The sequence below is a fragment of the Myxine glutinosa genome, chromosome 13 (genome assembly GCF_964187855.1).
Source record: "Myxine glutinosa chromosome 13, kmMyxGlut1.1, whole genome shotgun sequence".
NCBI classification, from domain to species: Eukaryota; Metazoa; Chordata; class Myxini; order Myxiniformes; family Myxinidae; genus Myxine; species Myxine glutinosa.
The window spans coordinates 44,871,236-44,896,497 of NC_136273.1; the positions used below are offsets into that span (position 1 = coordinate 44,871,236).

Genomic DNA, 25,262 nt, shown 5'->3' on the forward strand with positions numbered 1-25,262 from the left:
CTGAGATGTTTCTTTTTCCTCGGCGAGCTTCACTTCGAGCAGTCCTGAAACAGAACCATCGCGCATCGCTATGTGGTGTGTGCAAGATGTGTCAGACAATGACAGTCGGTCTTCAAAGTCAAGTTATCAGAGATCCAATGGTGAAATTTCTGCTGTTGAAGTGGCTTGCAGTAAGTGTACTATTAGCTTCATAGGTCTGCACAACATAAGGAGGCAAGTTTTGGCTTCTCATAATATCAGCATAGCTCGTGGATATGCCAATGTGTATATTTCCCCTGCAGTCTTTACAACAGTTAAAAGACTCAACCAATCAAATAGACAAGGGTATATTTAAACTTCCTGATCATGAAAACCTACATTTTTTAACACCAACATTTTCTTTCTAGATGCAATTTACTCCGAGAGATCTATAAAGTATGCACACAGAGATAATCGCCATTTTGGAAAATGGCGGCTGCAAACATACACGGCGGTATATAATAAACCTGGAGAGCCAATTGGCCACCTCGCAGCATTAGCCGCCGTGAAGCCACCGGAAATAGTCTGGCGGCCATATTGGGAAGCCAATCGTTTTGTAAACAAAGCCTGTCAAAGCAAAGGCGTGGCGCACTGATGATGCAGCTGGAGCGAATTTTAGGACCGCCGACTATTTAATTAATATAGAATACTAATATTTGAACTGATATTCGGGCTCAGAATCCCGTTCTTTAAGGAAATGGTGTTCATTAAGTTTGAAGTTGATACTAGACGCATTTTTCCTGGGGAATCCAATGGTTTAGAGCTTGTTTGAAAAAAAAGTGCCCAAAATTACCGCTCGGTGTTCTTTATCGTTCTTCTCATGACCCAATCACCCACTAGTAGGAATAAGAATCCTGACATGTTACACCCCTGTTTAACTCCTGTCTTCACCTTGAACCATTCTGTTGTTTCACCTTGGTCGACGACCGCACATTGAAAGTCTTGGTAAAGGGCTTTTACAAGGTTCACTAATTTTCCAGGTATGCTGTATTTCTTCATTATGACCCAGACTTTCTCTGGGCAAGGAGTCGAAAGCTTTCTAGAAATCTATAAAATTGAGGTACATCGTCGTTTGCCATTCTTTGGCTTGTTCAATAATATTCCTCAATATAAAGATCTGATGTGTTGTCATGTTATATGATGTTACTTAATTCAGTCATTATATTGTAACTAAGATGTGTATGTTTCTATTACCGAGATGTTAGAAACCACGCAGATATAATGATAACCAGAGTTTATTCTACACTGACATGGGTCAGCAACACATCAACAGTGAGTCAGTCACATAAATGACATGAAACGCTGTCATGTAGTTAACCCACACAATTCTTGGGTTTCGGAAGTTTTTGCTATTCATAACATACAAGACTTACATGTTGCAATGGAACGTTCAGCAGGACATGGTAATTGTTACATGAATAATGGAGCGGAGATATAGACATCTCATGCAACACATCTTTTACAGTTTAAATATTTACATGAAGTGTTGGTGAACTCGCCATATCAGACAAAGGGCAACTATCCATTAACCATAGAAAATTAAAGATTTGTGTTCACAGATATACCATCAGATCAGATCTGCTTGCCACTGTTCTATGAACTATCTGTGAACACAAATCTTTAATTTTCCATGGTTAATGGTTGACCAAAGTTCACGAGTTTTTGAAAACAATGCAGGACAGTTAATACATGTTTGATCAGTTGTTCTGCACAGGCAATTTTGCACAAAGTTCACGAGTTTTTGAAAACAATGCAGGACAGTTAATACATGTTTGATCAGTTGTTCTGCACAGGCAATTTTGCAGTGAACATAACACCCACAACTTATTCCACATACCTCAAAGCAATTCATCCCATATCAAACAATGATATAAACATGGACATAATGAAAAGGTAATGCCAATTGTACTTAAATACATTGAAAATGCACTTGCATGAACATCATAAATTGCAACCAAAAGTAGGCCTACTGGACCAGGTACTTCATTGCTTTTCAAACAAACGTATCGGTACTCAAGTCACCAAACAAAGTAGAAATACATATTTCTCGAGCTTCCAGCCCGACTTACTCTTCCAGTATTAAAACATAAATCAATAGATATACAGGACTACATCTTCCACAACTAAACACCGATATATATTTATGCACAATTCTGCACAATTCACGCGACTACCATGTAGAGATGAGGTCGCTCTTATATTTCAGCTTGCTCTGGTGTTGCCTCACTGGTGAGCAAACAGGACCAGTTTGCAATATTTTTTCCTGATGCGCTCTTCCTTCATGTCATCATCGAGTGTTCTCACAACATGATGGAAACGTATCTTGCTGTATGATTGTGATACAGAATGTATTAAAGCAAACACATGGTTGCTGTCTGCCTCACAGTCAAACATGTGCCGATCCAAGGAAGCAAATGTAGACCGACCGACCTCAGAAAGGACAGAAGTGGAAATTGCCGCTCTTATCCCACTTTCACGAGGCATTTTGCCATTGGTTACAGCCAGGAGCCTCTTGACACAGCGTTCAGTCGCCTCACAGACACGAACAACACTGTGCGAGGGAACTATGAGGCCACCCATGTTCTTGGTAACAATCAGGCTGTACATTGGTGTGGTTTGCCATTCTTCGTTGTTACTGGTCAATGCAGAAAGACATTGGCTACACTTCAGAGTCTTCCTCACCATCCTCACCACATAGCCGGCAATATAGCCAACACATGACTCTGTAAAGATGGAAAGTTGCTCAAAATTTGGAATATCCGCATAGTCGTGGTCCTCTTTTGCCGGCGATCTCAGCTCCAGGTCGTATCGCCTGGCCACCAACATGTCGTGACTCTCGTCAGGCACAGCCTGCTTTGCAACGCACTTGAAGGAAGCCGCATTCAGGATTCTGGTTGAGTCCTGTGCAGAACAGTTCCCACTTGCAGACTTGATGTCATGTCGCATCAAGAGGCGCTTATATGCGGCAACAAACTGCCGGGCCGTTGGGTTATTCCCACTTCCACATGCAATGCGGCCCGCTCCAAAGAAAAGTTCAATGTGGTCTTGGCTCATTTTGTACGTGAGCAGGTATCGCAGGGGAGATGAGGCAGGTTTGACATATGTGAAATACAAAATTGTGACACTCTCTATGCAGATCATGAAACCAATGAAGGGGGTTTTCAAACGCGTATTGGTCATAACTTGATCATTCATGTTTTTGATGTTGGACAAGTAACTGTAGGCAGTATCCAGGAATGGCAGGAAAAGTCCTTCTCGTGATGTCATGAGTGGTGCCTTGTAGTTTCGTGCCAATGGATTGCGAGAATTTAGAATGTCAAACAGTTTGTCCAATGTTTCAATGTATTGGCAGGTAGCCTCACTGCCCTGAAATTCTGATAGTTGCAAAGTGTCCCTGCAAAACCGAATTGCATCTGCCACACTAGTGCTCAATGTCTGAGCGGCTGTGTCCACCTTCATGACATTGCTCTTCCACTCGATGTGTTTCCGGGAGAGCTTATTTCCCAGATGCAAGCCTTCCCTCTTCTGCAGATCAAAGAGTGCCTGGATGTATTTCCACGCGATGACTTTTTTGTTGCCATCCTCCATCATTTTCATGGATCCAAGACAGTTTCTTGCAAGTTTAAGCATGTGATATGCATCGAGTACAACACAAATTTTCTTTTCGGGATTTGCTGGGTGGGGAAATGTTGGTTTCACATTCTGCGGCGTGATGTCGGCACCTAGCTCACGTAACATTGTCAAATGAGCGGACGGTCCATCGCAAGTTAAGGAAACCACCTCTGCACCGATATCATGCAATTTTAGGAGACATTGTGTCACCAAATTCGCCTGTTCCTTCCCCGACAATCCATTTATCATAAAGTATGCTACAGGCACTTTCAAACTGTCATTCAGTGCAACCAGCATGAAAACCAGTGCGTTGCTGGCCTGGGGAGCACTGTCATCTTGGACTCCGTTTCCGATGTCGACGTACCCCAATACCTTGTCCCCTAAAAAGTCAATTGCCTTCATGATGGCCATCTCGTCTAACATCAGGCTACACAGTGTTCTCTTGCCAGTCTCCTTCTCTGCTTTAAACCGGCTCTCTAGTGCTTGGAATACAACTGCACTAAAACCAGGTGAACCATCAATTGCACTGTACCATTTCCGGATTGTGGATGGACTTGGCAGTGCCAAGTCGAATGTCTCTCGAACATAGTCGTATCCTTTAGCAGAATAAAATTGAAGAGTGAGTGCGAAAGCTTTGATGACTGGATCGTATTCATCTCTCGAGCGTTTGCCGCTGCCTTTGTTCTTCAGCATTCTGCTCACAATAGCTTTTGACACACCAGAGAATGTTGTGTTGAGCATTTCAATACAATTGTCGGTGACCATCCCATTCTCCCTCAGGTCTTCCACGATGGTATTCAGGGACTCCACTTTTCTGGCTAACCTTCTGTTGTGTTGCTGACTCACTTTTAATTTTTTTCGAAAGTTGTCCAGCTTGTGGACTGCTTCATCGAGCTTGTGCTTCAATACCAGTGGACTTGTGATGGAGTAGGAGTGATCTGTGGTCTGAAATGAGGGTCCCGCCTCAGGTTCAGGATCTTGAGTAGTGGCTTGAGGTTCTGGTGTATCTTCTTGGATGACAGACCTGGCCACTGGCGCTTTCCTCAAAACTGTAACCTATTTGGAAAGAAAAGAAAAGGTGAACCATTAATACTCATTAAGTTGTTTTTAGGGCTGAGCCGAATGCTTAGAAGCTTCGTTCATTAGATTGGGGTTCTAATTAGAAATAGATGTGACTGCGTTGGACGTATTGTAACATTGTTTCAAAGACTAAACATTTTGTTAAATATTATTACAACAAAGCTTCGGGGGGGAAATGCCAAGAAAGTGTACAAAATGGGATTCGGCTCAGCTCTAATTTTTTTAAAAAGCAACTGAGTTGTTCTCCATCAAACTATGTCTTAGGAGCTGCATATGAAGCAGCAGACATGGCATGTGATGGGTTACTATCATAACATAGGTGGAATACCAACATAATACAGTGGAGCCCGCTTATTATCATACCCCCTGTCCAGGATGAAATTATGGCAATATCCGGGATATTCCAATGGGCAGGATTCAAAATGGCGGCGGCCCTGAGAATGGAAACGATGTTTTCTGTGGGATCAATGTATGCAGAGAATGAATTCAGTGTCTTGTGACTTGTAGGTGTGATAATCAGCCATGCATGACTGCCGCCTAGCCAGATGGCAGAGTTAATGAGCGAGGCCACAGGAAGGTATGATATAATAATTGGGAAATAACTATGCTTGGAATCAATTGTGAGCAATTTGACTATGAAATTAAGTGGGATATGACATTATTCTATGACATTACATGGGAAGATTCACTATAGTTTATATAGGAACTGGTTTTGGATTTCACTATTCTAGGACTATAGACGGGATATTCAAATAAGCGGTATGACTTTAAGTGGGCACCACTGTATGGGGAATACCAACCTAACATAGGTGGAATACCAACATAGCATAGTTTACCTTCTTTAAATGTGCTGGGAAGTTGAAACAGCTGGGGACGGACTTCGGCTTCAGTCGGATGGTTTGACCAGTCCTGTCGAAGTCACTCTCATTGAAGTGATCACTGCACAGAACTGTGGTGCCTGGGGTGGGGTAGAAGGACTCCCTTCTCAGGGCAGATGTCCATCGAGAGCACAAGTCCTTATCCTTTGGAAACCTTGAAACAAAATACATTGTGCTCACAAAATGTGGTTGCGGGTCAAAACCTCAGAGGGCAGTCAAAACATCCGAGTCAAAACGACTCCATATCAAAATAATATTTTGAGTTTCATATGTATAGTTAAATACAACTTCATCTGCTAATGTTTGCCATGTGTCGGACTTTCGTACCTTCCACAAATAACCCCCATTTGCTCTTTCTGCTCACGAGTGACACAGGAGGGCATGGAAACCCTGACAGTAGTAGACTGGACAATTAAGTTAAGCTCATCACAAATTAAATCACTTGACAATGATCACGAGCTGACGAGTCAATCTCGATACTTCAATCTGAATCAATGAATGAGTCAATCAGACATCAGTCTGACATACTCACATAGCCCTAGTGAATACACAATACAGTTATATTTGAGATCTGTGTCGTATTGCACACCCTGCGCGTGGTCTAACATCATCAAATTCAAACACAGTGTTCAAACTTCATTGAAACTTCATTGAAACTTAATTACCTAGCCCCACCACCGTGACCACGCCAAAAACTGAAAAAGCAGAACACCCGTGATCGCGGTTTGTCACTTACTTGTGAAATGTGCATGTGGAGGCCTTCCCTGAGGTATTTGTGCAGTCAAATGCAACACACTGTGGCATTTTGAAACAGCGCGTTCACAAATAAGACTCCTTACAGTCGGTAAGCATCCAAAATGAATCAGAAATTGTGAGATCAGCTGATTGTGAGATCAAACATGGACGCAGACACAATCGGCTTCCCAATATGGCCACCAAGCAACTTCCGCTAGCTTCAGCCGACAGCCGTCATTGGCTCTCCAGGTTTATTATATACCTCCGTGCAAACATAACGCACTAAAGTTTAAATGTCTACCTAAGTTATTCGTGCATGGAGTCGGTCCTGTAACACATAATAATTAATCAAATTCTCTGCACATCACAAATTCTGAAGGGGTATAGGGTAGAGCCAGGATCATGTGCCACCGAGCCTGGTTCAACTTCATTGTGGTGGTCTTTAATATTTTCCATCTCTTGGGGGGAAAGACAATTTACCATTATAGTCAGGTTCACAATGTAATTTCGTTGGAATTTTTGGGGGATTTGGAAAACTATATATTTTTGGAAACTATATTGTATAGTAAGTCAGAAAACCAATGTTGCTATTTGCACAGACTCCTGTATGGCGGCCATCTTGGATTTTCAAAATTGCCGCCGTAGAACATTTTTCTCAATATCTCAGCTTCTAAATAACATTGTAATGTCATAGACGGGGGGAGGGATTTTCGAAGCTCCACACGGTCTCCACGTTTTTCGAAGTTAAGTCTGTTCACAATTGTATTTTGTCGAAACTGTATTTATCTTTCGGTGTGTGAAGTTATTGTGTGCAACTTTGGTTGTTTCTCGGTGTTTATCTTTCATAAATTGATCGTCTGTTTGCCGTGTCGCGAGCAAGGCCTTTGCCGCGTCGCGAAAGATTTGAAATCGAAGTTAAGTGATTGTTCCCATTTGTATTTTCGTTAAAACTGTATTTATTTATGGTGTTGTACGTATATTGTGTCCCGACGAAGATTTTTCGGTGCAAATCTTTCATACCTGTATTGAAAATCGTGTTAATTCGTGTCGTGTCTTGAGGCCTTGTACAGTGTGCACTGTACAACCTTGAGGCTTTGTTTTTCTCTCAACGGTCCGTCGTTTGTGATCCAATAACTTTCGTTCTCTGTATTCCCAGTCTTTTCACCCATAGCCTACTTCCTTGTGTAAATCTCAACTCAAAAAAAAAAAAAAAACAAAAAAAAAAAACATTTCCTTCTCTGTTCTCATTCGTTTATTCATTCTTATTCGTTCGTTCGTTCTTCGACCACGTGTTTCTCCCCCATTTCCCCAGATAGTTTTCACTCATTAACCTTCAATGTTTACACTTTCCCCTCAAGTAATGTATTCCGTCATATTTTATAACACCTTTTTCTTCTTCTTCTTTAAAAGGCTGCTTTCGACTTGCTCACCAAATCAATTCATCCCAAAAAAAATATCCATCTCCTATAGTGCCTTTTTTCTACATTCCCTAAACTCTCCTGCACTCCATCCTCCATCCAGCGTCCTTAAACGTATTTTTAACTCGAAGGTCACAAGAAACTCATTTTGCAATAAATGTTCGTTTCCCATAAATCGTACACTTTCAAAAATCCAATCTCACCCCTCCCCTCCAAATCTTCCCCATAACCCCTCCCCTCCAAATCTTCCCCATCACCCCTCCCCTCCAAATCTTCCCCATCACCCATCCCTTTCAAATCTCCCCCCTTGCCCCCTCCCTCCTAAACTACCCCCTCACCCCTCCCCGCCAAGACGCCCCCTCGCCCCTCCCCTCCTAGACTCCTGCCTCACCCCTCCCCTCCAAATCTCCCCCATATCCCATCCCTTTCAAATCCCTCCCCTTGTCCCTTCCCTCCCAAACTCCCCCCTCACCCCTCCCCTTCAAATCTCCCCCACCCTCATTGCTTCTCAATTTCCCCCCTCTCACTCCCCCTCCTCAAAGCGTCCTCCCCGCTTCTTCCCCCTTCAAACTCTCACCTCCATCTCCCCCAACCTTCTGCCTCGCTCTTCCCCCTCCTCAAATAACACCTCATTGTGGCTCACCCAATCACCATCAAACCTTTTGTCCGCCCCATCCTTCCCTTTCTCCGAGCTATTCTGAATTCTCTGACACACCTTCAACAGCTCTCCCTACCTCTTCCACCTCTTCCACATCTTACCCTACCCCTCCTCCCCCCTGTTCTGTATCTGATGCTCCCCCTTCCTCTTCATTAACGGTATGGACCTCAAACATCCGGGGCCTTCGTTCAAACTTAACTGATCTCTCCATACAGGTTGCTTCTGTCAAACCAGACGTGATCTGCTTAACAGAAACTTTCCTCCTTTATGATGTCTCTGATTCCATAGTATCTCTCCCGGGCTACTCCCTCCTCCGGTATGATAGACCTGAGCCTCGTCCTGGAGGCGGGGTTGCTATCTTTATCAAAAACTCTCTTCCTCACTCGCCCTGCACTGCACTCTCTCCACCTCACCCCCAGGAATACCTCTGGCTACGGCTTCCCCTTCGCTCCCACCTCTTGTTCATATGTGTGTTGTACCGTCCACCAAACAGTGATGACCCCATCTACATCTCGCTGTCTGATGATATGGACCAACTTCTATCTACTCATCCCAACTCTCTCTTCCTCATATGTGGTGATTTCAACTGTCATCATGCCAGTTGGCTGGGTGTGGGTACCTCTCTCACCAGCCATGGCTCCTCAGCAAAGGACTTCTGCGACTCACTGGGACTGACACAATCTGTCAATTTCCCGACCCGGATCTCAGTCAACGGAACATCTTCTCTTCTGGACTTGGTTATGACTAACTTCCCTGAAAATGTCTGCTGCTCTTCTTCTGCTCCGATCGGATCATCTGATCATGTCCTTGTTAAAGTGGACATCTCTCTGACCATCCTCAGGGAGCCTGCTCAGCGTCTACGAGTCTGGCATTTCACTCAGGCCAACTGGCACGGTCTTCAAGCAGCCATCAATCATCTGGACTGGTCTCCCATCTCTACCACCTCTGACATCAACTCATCCTGGGAATTCTTCCAAAGTAAATTGCTCTCTCTCATGCACAGATTTATCCCATCTCGTCTTCAGTTGTCATACCCTTCCTCCCGTCCATGGTACACGGAATCTTGTGGTGAGGCTGTTGCCCAGAAACAACTTGCCTTCGTCTCCTGGAAAGCAAATCCAACGGAAGGAAATCTCATTTCCTTTCACAAAGCCGGAAACAAGTGTGTGTCCACCCTCAGGAGAGCCAGGAAACAATATCTCTCCGTTCTCAAGACCGAACTCTCTTATCTGTCTCCCTCTTCCAAATCCTGGTGGCATCTGGTCAAATCCGTTTCTGGTGTTTGTTCCCCCTCCATCCCCTCCCTTACCTCAAACGGCTACACAGCTGACTCCGCACGTGAAAAAGCTGAATGCCTCAACTCTGTGTTTGCCTCTAAATCTTGTGTCCCAAACCCATCCCTCTCTGTACCCACCATACCCAGTCGTACCCTGCTGCTCCTGGACTCCGTGTCCTTTCCTCCTGACAAGGTGGAAAAGTTTCTGTCAACCCTCGACTCTGATTCTGCAACTGGACCCGACGGCATCAGCCCACGGGTCCTAAAATCCTGCTCTGCTGCTCTATCTCACCCTCTCTCTGTTCTCTTCACCCTCTCTTTTGCTCAAGGTCAACTGCCATCTGCTTGGAAATCAGCCAACATCACCGCTTTGCACAAAAAAGGTGCAAAAACAGATCCTAGCAACTACAGACCAATCAGCCTTCTCCCAATTATCAGCAAAGTCATGGAATCCATCATTGCTTCGGATATGAAATCTTTCCTCTTCTCCAATGGCTTGATCTCTGATCATCAATTTGGTTTCAGACCAGGTCACTCTACTCTGGACATGCTGCTTCTGCTGTCTCAACAATGGATGGAGGTCCTCAATGCCAAACAGGAAATTAGAGCTGTCTCCCTCGACATATCACGTGCCTTCGACACGGTCTGGCACCCCGCTCTGCTCACCAAACTCTCCTCCTTTGGTATCCATGGAAATCTCCACGCATGGCTGGCGGACTTCCTCTCTAGTCGTCGTCAACGTGTGGCCCTGAATGGGTTTCTCTCATCTCCTCTTCCTGTTCAGGCTGGAGTTCCCCAAGGCAGTGTTCTGGGCCCCGTGCTTTTTCTGGTCTTCATCAATGATCTCTCTGACTCTCTCGAAAATCCTCTCTATCTCTTTGCTGATGACTTCACTCTCTGCCGCTCCATTCCTCTTCCCTCAGATCGGCAGTCTGCTGCCTCCTCACTCTCTGAAGACCTGGACAAAATCACAGACTGGTCAAACAAGTGGAACATGTCTTTCAATCCTGACAAATCTCACACTCTTACTATGTCTCTCCGAAAAGATCGACTGGACAACCCTCCCATCTACTTTCTCAACAATCCTCTCCAAGAAGTTCTGTCGCTCAAGATTTTGGGTCTCACTATCTGCCATGATCTTTCTTGGGAAAACCACATTTCCAAGCTGGCCTCCAAAGCCAGTCGCCGACTGGGCATCCTCCGTCGTGCGAAGTCCTTCCGAGGCACACTTGAGCTCCTCACCACATACAAGGCTTTCATCCGCAGCTCAATGGAATACTGTTCTCCCCTATGGGCCGGTGCTTCTGCCTCACACCTAGCTCGGCTTCACGCTGTTGAAACCAAAGCTTTCAGAATTATTGGAATCTCCCGCGATGAAGCTATCTCTGAGGGCCTTTCACTCACTCACCGCAGGCAGGTAGGTGGTCTTTCTGTCTTCCACCGACTCCTCTCCGGCCTTGCACCCCCAGCTCTCTCTGTGCTCTGTCCCCCAAATATTCCTACAGGTCGCACAAGATCTGCCAGCAACCCTCTGATGGTTAAACTGCCGAAATCTCGGCTCGCTGCTCACCTTCACTCTTTCATTCCTCTTTTCTCCCGCCTCTGGAACAAACTCCCTCACTCCCTTCAAAACCACTCCTCCCTCCAGGTCTTTAAAACAGCTGTTCACCACCATCTCTTATCTTCCCCCATCCAAAACCTTGAACTTTTCTACCCCTGCTAATTCACCCCAGATCCACCTTGTTTGAAATTCCAACTTCTTTCCTGGAAGTCCTGGCAGTGTCCATATGTTTTATACCTCTCCCACCGCCCCCTTCCCATGCCCCCCCCCCCCCAAAGCCCTCGCCCTCTCTCAGATCTCTCGATCTCTCGATGTCTCCATGTCTCTCGGTCCCTGCTCTCAAATGTTGTGTTTGTGTCCTTCCCCCTCTCTCCCCATCTTGTCTACCGCTCCCGATGTTATATGTTTTATGTGTCGGTTTGTCTTTCTGTGTGATTAATGTTCGCTCTTTCACGAGCCTCGACCTTGTATACAAAAAAACAAAAAAACAAAAACAAACATAGAGCTTTGATTCTAACGGCTAAACATACATTTTCAAGGGCCCCGAATCCAATGGTAACAAGTTCGATAAGCTAGACATGACCATAGAGCTCCTATGTGGCGGCCATCTTGGATTTTTCAAACTGGCCGCCGTAAACTTGATGTTTCTCAATATCTCAGCTTCTAAACAACATAAAGCTTTGATTCTAACGGCTAAACATACATTTTCAAGGGCCCCGAATCCAATGGTAACAAGTTCGATAAGCTAGACATGACCATAGAGCTCCTATGTGGCGGCCATCTTGGATTTTTCAAATTGGCCGCCGTAAAACTGATGTAACTCACCTTCTAAAGAGCACAGAGCTTTGATTCATCATTGAGTAAAGTCATCATCATCCTCATCATCGCTTTCGTTCATCACATCTTGAGAGTCCTCATCAATTTGGCACTGGATGTCGCACTGACAAAGGTCTGTACAAGCCAAGTTGTTTGTTCTGCAGGAACATCTAGATGAAGAACAGTCTGTTTTGCACTGACATCTAACCATTTGCATGATGGCCTTGGGGGCTGGAGGCTCCTCAGTTGTGGTTGGTTTCACTTGTCCATCCGTGTCTTTGTAAAAGCCGTTTTGCAGGGGATTCAGCTGAGGATCCTGTTGAGCAATGCTTGCCTGACCCCACACTCTGGCTTGGATATGGACTCTAAGGATGTGCTGCTTGAGAGCTCCAAGAGTAGGAGGAAGCCTGTCACTTTCTGCCATGTGTTTGCAAAAGAGATACCATCGTAGTTCGGCGATGCTGTCGATGTGGATGCCATTTGGAGAGTAAACAGTGCATACAAAGTTAGCTAGTCTGGACAACATGTCCTCCGTCACTTCAGTTGCATCTGAAAGCATTCGCACGGTGTCTATGACATCTTCACTTGCTTTGAGGTAGACATGCAGCCAGGTTGCTTTGCCTATTCGAGAGAACCTCCCAGTGTTGTCTGCCCCTGTGAAAGCATGAAAGGCTGGCAACGCTTTTGCTCTTTCGACCCCGAGAGCTGTCCACAGTGGCTCTATTTGAAGTATTCCAGAGGCCATGGAAATGGATGTATTCCTCAGCAGTAGGTCATAGTTTGCTATGACTAGTACCAGGACATTTGTGTCGGGAGAGAAGAACACCAACTGCGCATCATGTGGGTTTCGCTGGGATGCCAGCACGGCCTGGTGGATCAACAGGGTGTCAGCTTCTTCATGGTTGTTGTCCTCGAAGAGCAGGTCACTGTTGCTCCTAGTACGCCCTGAAGCAAACGTGATGATCAACTTGGATGAGTGACTGTTGTATTCTAGAGTTTTCGCTGCCAGATAGTCAGTCAGATCAGCCTTTGTTTTGTCATGAGAAAGCCCGCCCCCTGAACACCACCACCACCCAGTCATTCACAGTAGACAACTGCATCTCCTTCCTCTCTTTCTTCCAACGCAAAATTGACAACATCTACAACAGCTTGACCACCGCCGCACCCGCTCCCCCTCCAACCACCTGCCCCCCCTTGTCCTGCCATCCCCTGTCTCGGTTCTCCCCAATCTCCCCTACTGACCTCTCTGAACTCCTCATAGGAATGAAAACTGCCACCTGCACTCTTGACCCCATCCCCTCCAGCTTTGTCAAGGCCTCCCTCCCTGCTCTCTCTCCACTTATCATTGCAACAATAAACTCCTCCCTGTCTACAGGCATCGTCCCACCTTCCCTCAAAATTGCTGCTGTTACCCCCATTCTAAAAAAACCTGGTCTAAACCCTGACACCCTAAACAACTTCAGACCCATCTCCAACCTACCCTTTCTGTCAAAAGTTTTGGAACGCGCTGTAGCCACTCAACTCAAACATCATCTCTCTGCCAATAACCTGTATGAAACATTCCAATCCGGATTCCGCTCCAACCACAGTACTGAAACTGCTCTCCTCAAAATCACCAACGACCTTCTCCTCTCCTCTGACGCTGGCAACCTCAACATTCTCGTCCTCCTCGACCTCAACGCTGCCTTTGACACCATCGATCACACCATCCTCCTCACCCGACTTGAATCCACCTTTAACGTTACCGGCACTGCCCTCTCTTGGATTAAATCATACCTCTCTGACAGACGCCAGTTCATCTCCATCAATAACTGCAAATCCCCCACTGCTCCCCTCCCCCAAGGTGTCCCCCAAGGTTCAGTTCTTGGCCCCCTCCTCTTCATCCTTTACCTGTCCCCCCTCGGTCACTTAATCCGCCGTCATGGTCTCCAATTCCACTGCTTCGCCGATGACATCCAGCTTTTCATCTCCACCAAGTCCGTCTCCACCGACACCCACTCTATCCTGACAAACTGCATCACTGAAATAAAATCCTGGCTTCAAATCAACTTCCTCAAGCTTAACTGTGATAAATCTGAAATAATCATCATTGGCCCAAAAACGCTCACAAAATCAACCCATAACTTTGCCCTCAACATCGACGGTATCCCAGTATCCACCTCCCCTCACATCCGGAATCTTGGCGTCAACTTTGACCAAACCCTTTCCTTCGACAAATACACTAAACAGATCACAAAGTCAGCCTTCTTTCACCTGAAAAACATTGCCCGTCTCCGCTCATCCCTCTCCTCCACGGCTGCAGAAACCCTCATCCACGCCTTCATCACCTCCCGCCTGGACTACTGCAATAGCCTCCTCTATGGTTCACCCTCAAAAATCACCAATAAACTCCAATACATTCAGAACTCCGCTGCCTGTCTACTCACCCATTCCCGGACCCGTGACCACATCACCCCCGTCCTTTACAAGCTTCACTGGCTCCCCATCCCCCAGAGAATCCAGTACAAAATCCTCCTCTTGACATACAAAGCCCTCCATAACCTGGCCCCATCCTACCTGGCTGACCTCCTCTCCAGACACACCCGCAACCTCCGCTCTGCTGGTACCAACCTCCTGACCCCCTCCATCCGGACCAAATTCAGATCCTGGGGGGACAGGGCCTTCTCCATCGCTGCTCCCACCCTCTGGAACTCACTACCTCACACCATCAGAGACTCCTCCTCACTCACCACATTCAAAACATCACTAAAGACCCACCTGTTCAACACTGCATTCAACATTCAACCCACAGCATTTAACCCCTGACTATCTCTTCTCCTTCTCCCTCCTTTTGCTTTAAATATTTCCCTATTGATTCTTGTCTTTTTGCAATTGTTGTTTTCATGTATTGTTATGCATTATGTTTTCCACTCTGTCAAAGTGCCTTTGGGCTTCTGGAAAAGCGCTATACAAAATAAATGAATTATTATTATTATTATTAAAGGAATCTGCTCATTGGGATGTGTTTGATGTTGGTGTCATCTCTGACTTGATACTGTACTGCATCCTTTCCTTGCCTTCTTTTAGCCCTGGTAGCACTCTTCAGAGAATCGTTTTTGTACGTGTCAAAGACCAGTATGATCTCATCACAATCTTTTGTTAGAGACATGAGTCTGTCATTGAAGCATTCACCCAGATCGTTGACTTTCACTACAGTGGCTGGTTTCTTTGTCAGCTTATGCACAAGTACCATCCCATCCACCAGTGCAATCTTCCGACTTGTAGGTTTACTAGATGTGGATGCCATAGTTCTTGTGTCCATTGGATCTTCTTGTAGAACACTTGCAGCTGGTGTCTGCTGCTGATCTTCAGGGTGAATTTCTGCTCTTGCTAACTTGTCGAGGAGATGAATTAACTTCGACTTGTCAGTGCATGGAAGAATTGTCCCATCTGGGGCGAACAGTGCTCTTGGTGTCACAGTGAACTCGTAATTTCCGATGGCATATTTCTGGTTGACGTCTCTGTTTGACTTGGCAAGGACCATGAGCCTTCCGTACAGTTCCTTAGTCTCCTTCAGATCCACAGTCCTGTCTCTGAGTTTCACTGTGGTTCTCTTGTTCCCAGACGTGAACATCTTGTTGTTCTCCTTCTTGACTGGTGCCCAGAGGCTAACATCTCCATTGATACGCTCCGACACGTAGTCTTCATACAACTTCTGACCAGTGACATCAATGTTCAAGATCTGTGGTACATACTCGTCTGGGATGTAAGCATTCGTTATCACATTGTGCAGCTTGTCACCTTCAGTGTCAAATGGATTCCCGTGACTCAGTATCGCAGCCTTGATCTTGTTGATTGCTTCATGCTCCCTCTTGACTGCACTTGGACCAAGGTCATGATGTTCTGTGATCTTGTCACCTTCCAGGCCAAACTGACTCTTGAAGTCTTTTGACAGGCGTGATAATTCTGGTGTAACCATGAAGAATCTCTGTCTAGCATTGGCATTGTTAGAGATGCCAATCAGTCCAGAGTGAATCTTCATCAGCTTGTTCAGATGTTCACATGCATGATCTGGTCCAATGGATACAAACGGGATGTCATTCTTGGTTACTGATAGATTGCCAGCTCCTAGTTCTTCCCAGGTCCTAGGGTGATTGGTTCTTAGGTCATACATGTCTGCGATGTATCGGGGCCAGAGCCGCTTGTATTTGATCCGGTCCATGGCAAAGAATAACTTGCTCAGTTCTTCTCCAGCTTGGAGGTGAAGCACCAGGTCAGCACTCCGTGATGCTGCCACGAATAACAGGATTGTCTCCACCCGATGTAGATAGTTCATCATTGACGTGAACATTGCATTCTTGGATCTCCGTGCTTCCCACTCCTCGAGTGCCGTCACCACCCCATCAGATGTCAAGACTTGAAGGAGTTTGGTGTTTGCTTGTTTTACAGATTCAGCTTTCGTGCACTTGTTCGTCTCAGCACAGGCAGCTTCTACTCCCTCTGTTGCCTCGAAACACACATCCTTTACTTGTGGGTTGTCCTTCAAGAACTCCTCCAGAACCATTTCATAAAGTGCTACATATGAATATATATGGGCACGGAGAGACCGCTTGTAGTGTGTACATTTCAGGATTTGCCGCGTCGTGGCTGGACCATAGACATCAGCTTCTACCCAAGCATCATCAATGCCTGAGTTCTCCATGGAGGCTCCGAGGGCTCGGAGAGCCGCCATGACAACATGCAGCTCACCCAGTCTGGGGACGACTGTGCGTTTCAAGTCAGGTCTTGCATCCAGCAGTTGCACCACCTTCTCGTAGAGGGCCATGTCAAATGAAATTACAGTGGGATGATCTTCACCAACTGCCAACATCCTTAGCTGACTGGCTTGCATGATCACGGTCAGTAGGGTTGGCCACTCATGCGCCACCTCTGGAAGTAGTGGCAAGGCACCAACCCGAGTCATGGACTGGCGTTCAGACAAGAGCGACTTGTATCCTGCCCAACCTGGAATCTTGCTGGAGTGTTCCCTCGCTTTCATCCTGGATAGAGCAGAAGCAACAACCCATCCCAGTTGTGTCAGCTGATAGGATCTGGAGACCCCCTTGTTGATGACAAACTCCTCTGTTCTCTTCGTAAGCTGTGGTTTCGGCTTGTCACAGTGCAGCACATCTACATGGTATGGAGTGACCGATAGACTCTGTGCATCACCGATGATCAGAGGTTGCGCAACTGGTTCTCCAGGGACATCTGACTTCTGGTACACTGCAGTAATCGTTGCGTGAGTGGTTCCTTTCCCGTCAGGAGTATCCTCGGCAAAATCCGTGTTGTCTGCAGCAAAGAACACAAAGGCTCCCCTTTTCAGGAATGGTGGCACGTACAGACCTTCAAACTGCCTGTCAAACACTCGCAGTAGAATAGTATTTCTAGTGGGGCGGCTTAGCCCAAATATTCAAAAGAATTGTGCATTTTGTGATACAAGCACCAAATTTGGCACACTAGTAGACTATCATATTATGAAAAGATCTGGATATTGGGCCATCTCAGATTCAGAGATTTGATTTTTGCAAGATTTGCAGATTTTGCAAGCTGAGATTGCAACGCCAGGGACGGCCGACTCCTTCCTACGAGCTGCCCACGTCACCCGCACAAGAAGAGCTCATCAAATCACTGCAGCGGCACTGCACATCCTGCAACACCGTGCGTATGAACGCCACTGTATGACATATGCTGATGATGCAGAAGACCTGCCTGAGTTCGAAGACTGGTGTCACCAGAGAGGAGAAGACATTCCCAACTTTCAGTACTGGGCAACTGTGCTGGAACTAGAGATGTTGGTACTGGTCTACGTGCGTTCTCTGCGGCAGGCTTCATTCACGACGTACCTTGATGCCCTGACGGAACTGGTCCCATGGTTCCATGCCTTAGACCACACACACTATGCCAGGTGGGTCCCTGTTCACCTGAGGGACACGGTTGCACTCCCAATGAAGCACCCAGATGTAGCCAGAGAATTCAGGGCTGGCAACTTCACTGTACAGAAGACGAAGAAGGTGTTCTCTTCGATCCCAATCGAATCGAAATCTTGCAAAAATCAAATCTCTGAATCTGAGATGGCCCAATATCCAGATCTTTTCATAATATGATAGTCTACTAGTGTACCAAATTTGGTGCTTGTATCACAAAATGCACAACAGGTTTGCTATGCTGCTACACTATTCTCATTACAGTCAACACAGTCAGGTTCAGCATGTCCAGATTTTAGATTTCGTTGGATTGTTTTTGGGATTTAGAAAAATCAAAGCTCTGTCTTATTTAGAAGATGAGATCCTGAGAAACATCAATTTTACGGCGGCCAGTTTGAAAAATCCAAGATGGCCGCCACATAGGAGCTCTATGGTCATGTCTAGCTTATCGAACTTGTTACCATTGGATTCGGGGCCCTTGAAAATGTATGTTTAGCCGTTAGAATCAAAGCTTTATGTTGTTTAGAAGCTGAGATATTGAGAAACATCAATTTTACGGCGGCCAGTTTGAAAAATCCAAGATGGCCGCCACATAGGAGCTCTATGGTCATGTCTAGCTTAGCGAACTTGTTACCATTGGATTCGGGGCCCTTGAAAATGTATGTTTAGCCGTTAGAATCAAAGCTCTATGTTATTTAGAAGCTGAGATATTGAGAAAAATTAGTTCTACGGCGGCAATTTTGAAAATCCAAGATGGCCCCCATACAGGAGTCTGTGCAAATAGCAACATTGGTTTTCTGACTGACAATACAATATAGTTTCCAAAAATATATAGTTTTCCAAATCCCCCAAAAAATCCAACGAAACTTTAAATCTGGACATACTGAACCTGACTATTACCGAAGCTATGGAAATGCCAACACCATGTGAATGATGAGTTGATAATTTGCTATTCATTGGTCCCAGATGGATCAGCCAAGGTGTGTGGGTTACATTGTCATTCTTATTGGTTCACGAGTTATCAAGTGACCACTATATTCGTCATGTAGTGCCTTTGTCCATCTCCTATAGTGCCTTTGTTCTACATTCCCTAAACTCTCCTGCACTCCATCCTCCATCCAGCGTCCTTAAACGTATTTTTAACTCGAAGGTCACAAGAAACTCATTTTGCAATAAATGTTCGTTTCCCATAAATCGTACACTTTCAAAAATCCAATCTCACCCCTCCCCTCCAAATCTTCCCCATAACCCCTCCCCTCCAAATCTTCCCCATCACCCCTCCCCTCCAAATCTTCCCCATCACCCATCCCTTTCAAATCTCCCCCCTTGCCCCCTCCCTCCTAAACTACTCCCTCACTCCTCCCCGCCAAGACGCCCCCTCGCCCCTCCCCTCCTAGACTCCTGCCTCACCCCTCCCCTCCAAATCTCCCCCATATCCCATCCCTTTCAAATCCCTCCCCTTGTCCCTTCCCTCCCAAACTCCCCCCTCACCCCTCCCCTTCAAATCTCCCCACCCTCATTGCTTCTCAATTTCCCTCCGCTCACTCCCCCTCCTCAAAGCGTCCTCCCCGCTTCTTCCCCCTTCAAACTCTCACCTCCATCTCCCCCAACCTTCTGCCTCGCTCTTCCCCCTCCTCAAATAACACCTCATTGTGGCTCACCCAATCACCATCAAACCTTTTGTCCGCCCCATCCTTCCCTTTCTCCGAGCTATGCTGAAATCTCTGACACACCTTCAACAGCTCTCCCTACCTCTTCCACCTCTTCCACATCTTACCCTACCCCTCCTCCCCCCTGTTCTGTATCTGATGCTCCCCCTTCCTCTTCATTAACGGTATGGACCTCAAACATCCGGGGCCTTCGTTCAAACTTAACTGATCTCTCCATACAGGTTGCTTCTGTCAAACCAGACGTGATCTGCTTAACAGAAACTTTCCTCCTTTATGATGTCTCTGATTCCATAGTATCTCTCCCGGGCTACTCCCTCCTCCGGTATGATAGACCTGAGCCTCGTCCTGGAGGCGGGGTTGCTATCTTTATCAAAAACTCTCTTCCTCACTCGCCCTGCACTGCACTCTCTCCACCTCACCCCCAGGAATACCTCTGGCTACGGCTTCCCCTTCGCTCCCACCTCTTGTTCATATGTGTGTTGTACCGTCCACCAAACAGTGATGACTCCATCTACATCTCGCTGTCTGATGATATGGACAAACTTCTATCTACTCATCCCAACTCTCTCTTCCTCATATGTGGTGATTTCAACTGTCATCATGCCAGTTGGCTGGGTGTGGGTACCTCTCTCACCAGCCATGGCTCCTCAGCAAAGGACTTCTGCGACTCACTGGGACTGACACAATCTGTCAATTTCCCGACCCGGATCTCAGTCAACGGAACATCTTCTCTTCTGGACTTGGTTATGACTAACTTCCCTGAAAATGTCTGCTGCTCTTCTTCTGCTCCGATCGGATCATCTGATCATGTCCTTGTTAAAGTGGACATCTCTCTGACCATCCTCAGGGAGCCTGCTCAGCGTCGACGAGTCTGGCATTTCACTCAGGCCAACTGGCACGGTCTTCAAGCAGCCATCAATCATCTGGACTGGTCTCCCATCTCTACCACCTCTGACATCAACTCATCCTGGGAATTCTTCCAAAGTAAATTGCTCTCTCTCATGCACAGATTTATCCCATCTCGTCTTCAGTTGTCATACCCTTCCTCCCGTCCATGGTACACGGAATCTTGTGGTGAGGCTGTTGCCCAGAAACAACTTGCCTTCGTCTCCTGGAAAGCAAATCCAACGGAAGGAAATCTCATTTCCTTTCACAAAGCCCGAAACAAGTGTGTGTCCACCCTCAGAAGAGCCAGGAAAAAATATCTCTCCGTTCTCAAGACCGAACTCTCTTATCTGTCTCCCTCTTCCAAATCCTGGTGGCGTCTGGTCAAATCCGTTTCTGGTGTTTGTTCCCCCTCCATCCCCTCCCTTACCTCAAACGGCTACACAGCTGACTCCGCACGTGAAAAAGCTGAATGCCTCAACTCTGTGTTTGCCTCTAAATCTTGTGTCCCAAACCCATCCCTCTCTGTACCCACCATACCCAGTCGTACCCTGCTGCTCCTGGACTCCGTGTCCTTTCCTCCTGACAAGGTGGAAAAGTTTCTGTCAACCCTCGACTCTGATTCTGCAACTGGACCCGACGGCATCAGCCCACGGGTCCTAAAATCCTGCTCTGCTGCTCTATCTCACCCTCTCTCTGTTCTCTTCACCCTCTCTTTTGCTCAAGGTCAACTGCCATCTGCTTGGAAATCAGCCAACATCACCACTTTGCACAAAAAAGGTGCAAAAACAGATCCTAGCAACTACAGACCAATCAGCCTTCTCCCAATTATCAGCAAAGTCATGGAATCCATCATTGCTTCTGATATGAAATCTTTCCTCTTCTCCAATGGCTTGATCTCTGATCATCAATTTGGTTTCAGACCAGGTCACTCTACTCTGGACATGCTGCTTCTGCTGTCTCAACAATGGATGGAGGTCCTCAATGCCAAACAGGAAATTAGAGCTGTCTCCCTCGACATATCACGTGCCTTCGACACGGTCTGGCACCCCGCTCTGCTCACCAAACTCTCCTCCTTTGGTATCCATGGAAATCTCCACGCATGGCTGGCGGACTTCCTCTCTAGTCGTCGTCAACGTGTGGCCCTGAATGGGTTTCTCTCATCTCCTCTTCCTGTTCAGGCTGGAGTTCCCCAAGGCAGTGTTCTGGGCCCCGTGCTTTTTCTGGTCTTCATCAATGATCTCTCTGACTCTCTCGAAAATCCTCTCTATCTCTTTGCTGATGACTCCACTCTCTGCCGCTCCATTCCTCTTCCCTCAGATCGGCAATCTGCTGCCTCCTCACTCTCTGAAGACCTGGACAAAATCACAGACTGGTCAAACAAGTGGAACATGTCTTTCAATCCTGACAAATCTCACACTCTTACTATGTCTCTCCGAAAAGATCGACTGGACAACCCTCCCATCTACTTTCTCAACAATCCTCTCCAAGAAGTTCTGTCGCTCAAGATTTTGGGTCTCACTATCTGCCATGATCTTTCTTGGGAAAACCACATTTCCAAGCTGGCCTCCAAAGCCAGTCGCCGACTGGGCATCCTCCGTCGTGCGAAGTCCTTCCTCGGCACACCTGAGCTCCTCACCACATACAAGGCTTTCATCCGCAGCTCAATGGAATACTGTTCTCCCCTATGGGCCGGTGCTCCTGCCTCACACCTAGCTCGGCTTCACGCTGTTGAAACCAAAGCTTTCAGAATTATTGGAATCTCCCGCGATGAAGCTATCTCTGAGGGCCTTTCACTCACTCACCGCAGGCAGGTAGGTGGTCTTTCTGTCTTCTACCGACTCCTCTCCGGCCTTGCACCCCCAGCTCTCTCTGTGCTCTGTCCCCCAAATATTCCTACAGGTCGCACAAGATCTGCCAGCAACCCTCTGATGGTTAAACTGCCGAAATCTCGGCTCTCCGCTCACCTTCACTCTTTCATTCCTCTTTTCTCCCGCCTCTGGAACAAACTCCCTCACTCCCTTCAATCCCACTCCTCCCTCCAGGTCTTTAAAACAGCTGTTCACCACCATCTCTTATCTTCCCCCATCCAAAACCTTGATCTTTTCTACCCCCGCTAATTCACCCCAGATCCACCTTGTTTGAAATTCCAACTTCTTTCCTGGAAGTCCTGGCAGTGTCCATATGTTTTATACCTCTCCCACTGCCCCCTTCCCACGCCCCCCCCCCAAAGCCCTCGCCCTCTCTCAGATCTCTCGATGTCTCCATGTCTCTCGGTCCCTGCTCTCAAATGTTGTGTTTGTGTCCTTCCCCCTCTCTCCCCATCTTGTCTACCGCTCCCTATGTTATATGTTTTATGTGTCGGTTTGTCTTTCTGTGTGATTAATGTTCGCTCTTTCACGAGCCTCGATATTGTATACAAAAAAAAAAAAAAAAAAAAAAAAAAAAAAAAAAAAAAAAAAAAAAAAAATGTGTGTGTGTGTCTGTGTGTCTGTCTGTCCGCAGCATAACTACCCAATCATATCATCCGATCTTGATGAAACTTGGGTGGGAGATTGATATCATGATCTTGTTGTGTCCTGCCGAGAGTGGGCGTATTGCGCCCATTGTGGGCGGAGCCACGCCCGAAAAAGATGTCTTTTTAGGGGGTAATCGAGTTCAGGCTACATCTTCTCCGAGGGGTTTGATGGAATCTGACAGGGGTTTCGATATTTGGTTCGGCCAATGTCATGTGTCCAACCCGACGGAGCTCGATTTTTCATTTTTATTTTTTTTCATTTTAAAAATTTATTTATTTATTTTCATTTCATTTTTCACCGAATTTTCGCTATTGTGCAACTAACTAACCTCATAACTGATTATACATTATTTCCTATCTCATTTCAAGGTCAATAACCTTCGTTTTGACATTTCCGGGCCTGGCCTGTCCGGGCCTGTTTCGGTTACAGTCCGTCCTTTGTCATTGAATACCGCTCGCTCGTGAACCATCGTCGTCTCCTGACTTGTCTCAACTACATCTCGCAGAAACATGTCAGCATGACTTTATCGTGAATTAGGAAGCCAGAAAACTGCTTTAAGTGGTGACGCGCCGATCGTTTGAAAATAAATAGAGGAGGTGTGGCGGTTACCTTATGTGATTACCTTATTTGGGCATAATACACGTGCACGGGCCTGTTGGACTTGTGGTTGTGCGGACGTGACGCACGCGCGGTTGCCGGAGCCACGCCCTCCGAAGAGGGCTTTCGGCTTTATATAAGCGTGCCGACTTCCGTTCGAGTTTCGAGTTTAGTGTGCTGGATCTTGCTGTTACAATAAACCATCTTAGAACCCTACGAATGGCCTCGTTCTCTCGCCTTCCGCGACTCCTAAAGAGGTATGTTTTTTTCTCTCCAAGCATCAGTTGGCATATTGTATCTCCTGTCCCTAAGAGCTGGATGATCTGTAGACAGCCTGGAGTGTGTGCAGCATATAACCAACAGGCGATGGCTTGCTGGCTTTTTGGCAGCAATATGTGATGTTGCATGTCGGGGCCTGCAACGGACTCTTGCATGCTGGCCAGGCCACACGTCCAGCCGAGCTGCAACCCAAAACCTCCCCAGAGATGTTCGATTGATTCGCTTTCTGCTTTCAAAATTGCACTGTAGATGTATCTCTTTCATATACAGCTGGTGCTGTGATTGGACATTGTTCTTTATGACTCTCAGATGCAAAATGGTTGAATAATTCTCAATAGAGGTTTTATGCTGTATAAATGTGTTATGGCTGCAGAGGATATTAAGATAAAATAGTTAGTTAAAGGATTATTATGAAGAGCAATGTAAAATTATGTTGCATATTCATATGAATGAAATTCCGTTTCAAATTGACTCCTCTTCGTGCCTGAGCTTTACCACATAAATGCGCTAATAAAATAAAATAAATCGCATCTGTGTCCGAAGGAAGCGGTTCAGTTTGCCGTTTTTTAATTGAAACGGGATCAGCCTCAAATTACAAATCCTCAAAGCAAAAGAAACCCATTAGAATTGCACTTGAGAACCCTCTAGAATTAGCCTTTATAATTAGCCTTTATAACCCATGATAATTTATTACCCTTTCGACTTACCTTTTATAATTACCCTTTAGAATTACCCTTTAGAATTACCCTTTAGAATTACCCTTTAGAATTACCCTTTAGAATTACCCTTTAGAATTACCCTTTAGAATTACCCTTTAGAATTACCCTTTAGAATTACCCATTTGAATTATTCTTTTGAATTACCCTTTAGAATTACCCTTTAGAATTACCCATTAGAATTATTCTTTCGAATTACCCTTTCAAATTACCCATTAGAATTACACTTTAGAATTACCCTTTAGAATTACCCATTAGAATTACCCATTAGAATTACCCTTTAGAATTATCCTTTAGAATTATCCTTTAGAATTACCCATTAGAATTACCCTTTAGAATTACCCATTAGAATTACCCATTAGAATTACCCTTTATAATTACCCTTTAGAATTACCCATTAGAATTACCCTTTAGAATTATCCTTTCGAATTACCCTTTAGAATTACCCATGAGAATTACCCATTAGAATTACCCTGTAGAATTACCCTTTAGAATTACCCTTTAGAATTACCCTTTAGAATTACCCATTTGAATTATTCTTTTGAATTACCCTTTAGAATTACCCTTTAGAATTACCCATTAGAATTATTCTTTCGAATTAC

At 45.9% G+C, this 25,262-nt stretch overlaps 1 protein-coding gene across 1 annotated transcript in view; it reads left to right on the plus strand.

The window, feature by feature from the left end:
• Positions 1-25,262, plus strand: part of LOC137438890 (uncharacterized) — a gene marked incomplete in the record, with an annotated part of 494,558 nt that overhangs the window by 292,416 nt on the left and 176,880 nt on the right.